The sequence below is a fragment of the Etheostoma spectabile genome, chromosome 10 (genome assembly GCF_008692095.1).
Source record: "Etheostoma spectabile isolate EspeVRDwgs_2016 chromosome 10, UIUC_Espe_1.0, whole genome shotgun sequence".
NCBI classification, from domain to species: domain Eukaryota; kingdom Metazoa; phylum Chordata; class Actinopteri; order Perciformes; family Percidae; genus Etheostoma; species Etheostoma spectabile.
The window spans coordinates 9,308,098-9,311,379 of NC_045742.1; the positions used below are offsets into that span (position 1 = coordinate 9,308,098).

General features: G+C 37.6%; 1 protein-coding gene across 6 annotated transcripts in view; it reads left to right on the top strand.

The window, feature by feature from the left end:
* Window positions 1–3,282, top strand: part of fam13b (family with sequence similarity 13 member B) — a 70,010-nt gene that overhangs the window by 46,594 nt on the left and 20,134 nt on the right. The gene's annotated exons all lie outside the window — the stretch shown is intronic.

Sequence of the window (3,282 nt, forward strand, 5' to 3'; positions counted from 1 at the left end):
ACACACACACACACACACACACACACACACACACATTCACTTCTTTGTATACTTTATATCAAGCCACCAGAATAATTGTTATATATAATGTAAGGACGCCCTTCAGCAGCTATTTTCCTTGTTACCATCTCCACTGACAACACAAAGGTCCTGTCGTTTTATTTTCTTAATTTATTTAAATTCAGAGATGTTTTTGTTGTAGTCTCATTCAGTTGAGATGAGGCCATTGATACCACAGCACAGCCTTTCAGCTCTGCAGTAAATATGTTGGGGAACTGATACTCTTGGCCTATACAGTACATGTGATATGTAGTATATAGTACATACTGTACGTTGAGGCCAGTTGCATAATTTTTGCAACAAAAATTACCTTGGCAAAATGCTGAAAGACAGCAGAAACTTTAAAAGCTGGACTGAACTGTGCATTTTTTCAACTGAGTGTTTAAAAAAATCAGACCTTTACCTTAGAACAGAGTATTAAATATTTCCAGGTAGGAATTTCTATATTTTGCTGCAGTAACTTAACAGCAGGGTCAGGGCTAACTGTGCCTCTGCTAATATTTGAAGGTCACAAACTTTCTGGAGATAAAAAATGCTATTACAATATGATATGAGGTCTTTAGTTCTTTACTTTGAGAAGTGAGAGAAGATTGTGCAGTACAAAAACCAGTCCATTCAGCTATGCACAAATCTCTAATGGTTTCATACCCAGTAAAACATTCAGTGGCAGTAATATGTCACCAGTAAATTGGCAGTAAATGTCTAGGTAATGGAGTTCACATGGAGCTATTTTACCATGTTAAAATAGATAACAAATGATGATTTTGATAATTCAACCCTTCAGAAATGGATATGTGCCTAAATGCCCACCTTTTTAAAGGCGTGTTATGGTGGTCTTGTTTAAAAATGTTATGGTGTCAATTAATGTAGTTATAAAGCCGTTTTTGACATGAAAGACAACTTTAAAACTTTAAAGCTATAATGTTAACATGATGGTGATATCACTGGGTACTGAAATCTCCGGGTACTGAAATGTGACAAACACAGGTTAGATGGATAAATAGATTCTGTATTATAATATTATGTTAATATTTACTTTATTCTTTCTATTAAAATAAAAACACATGTGCATTACTTAGCCCTCAGGTGATGCTCACCTTCCTTCTAATGCAGTAATCTGCCACCAGAGAGATGTTTCTGTGCTGTAATCATGCTGAGGGCTCTAGTTAGCAGATTAGCCCAATGGGATCTCAGTGAATCTGGCAAGAATTTGTTTTACTTCGTGACTCACCTTAGATGCCTTTGGGATGTGTTTGATGAAGCAGTTAGGGTAATCCGATAATAGTAAACTAATACTGTGTATAATGTGTTTTAGTCTCATTTAAAATTAAATCAAACCAATGAAGATATGCAGCTCCTAGATATGATCAGATGAAAAATAGCATCAGTCGTCACCGCTAAATCAGTTTTGTTGCATTTGTTTGTTTCTGAAACGTTATCAAAGACAGTCACTGTCTACGTTGGTCATTCTAAAAGCCTTTACAGTGTCACTGCCAACGAACAACTAGCTAAAAGTGTGTCTCCTTAATATTGTTATCAAGGCATCAGCTCTATATATTTCTATATATTTTTGTCTGAGCAATGACCAATAACCAATGTTAGTAGAAGTTAATTCTCTTATTTTAATAATTTAAAAACAGAAGATAAAGGTGCATCTTTTACTTAAGTTGTGTTAGAAGATAATCGATGGTGTTTGATATAGTATAATAGACAAGCACAAACAGAGACATTGAGCATGTACGTTAGTATGATAGGTAGTAAAGCAAAATTTCCGCCTTAAAAAATAATTAAAACCACTTTCTACTACATCACGGAACTATAATACTCAGTCCAATCTGGCCTCCCTGGTGTCTCCAGTAGGGAAGAAATGCCCAAAAGGGTCCTGTAAAGAGTGTCATGTATGGATCTTTAGGGCTCTACTGATGCTGATAGAAATATTATCTCTGCTGCTTCTTAGGGAGTTTGAGGAGGGAAGAAATACTCCAAAGGCCACAACAACGATTTTAGTTTTAAGAGTTTAGAGGGAAATAGTAGATCAGATATTATCTTTGCTACTTAAGGCACATGGAGATTATGTAACGTCTTGAAGGACCCTATCAAGGATCTATTGTTAGTGATGCAGCCACCCAGTGCGGCCCCCTCAGCAGGAGAACTTGAGCCATCAGATGTTATCAGAGCTTTGAAGGGACGGTAGCTGCTGTAAAGAGCCTGCAGAGTGTATACCTGTTTAAGGGGCATGTCTCTATGCTGACTAACTGAAGATCTGATGTAATCTCAATCCAGATAATTATGGACTCAAATTTATTTGTCAGATGTTGGAGAGAGATGGCCAAAATAGATGTTGGCCATACACAAAGTTAGAAGCTTTTCACATTTCAATACTTCCCCTCACACCCAAGCAGGCTTACTGTTACCCCTAATCCTAAACCGTTTTTACCCAACCTAACCCTAACCCAACACTTCTTTGTGTCTGTGTCTCCATTGCACACATTCACAGTCAAGGTTACAGTGTAAAGTGTACAGTAATGTAAGATGCTTGTTACATTCAAAACCTGTAAGAATCAAGCGAAGAGAAGATTAAATGGGAAAGAAACACTGTGGAGAGATGAGAACTTCAGAGAAAGATAAGCAAGGGTAGAGATGATATAAAAAATATTTTTGTATGAAGCACGATGGGGTGGAATGAGAGAAATAGAATAGAAAATGTAAAGAGGTAAGCAGGAATAATCAATAAAGTGGTATGTAAAGAGAAAGAAATACAATCACAAGAGAAATAATGAGAGGAGGGCAGAAGAGATAGTTGGATTGCAAGAAGGAAGGGTAAGAAAAAAAGATGGAGAAAGAAGAATAAAGATGGAGGGTATTAGCATTTCCTACAGTATCTGCCATTAATAATTCAGTCTGTATCGAACAACCTCAGGACTTCTAACTGGAGTTAGTGAGAGAGTGTCCCTGTGCCTGTGCGTGTGCATGTGTTAAAGAGCCAACATACATCCACACAAAAAGGTTGTGGAACTTCAGCTGTTTTTCTAATCAGATGAGTTTGACCGCCTAAGTCACAAACAGTGTATGAGATGTACCCAAGCGCATGGCATAATGTGAACAACCATGTGTTGTGTGTGCGTGTGTGTAGGAGTGTTATATAAATCTGGCATGCCTGTCAGTGTGTTTGTGAGGCCGATGGCAGGCACATCTGAGTCGCCTCCCTGTTTCATGCCCAGC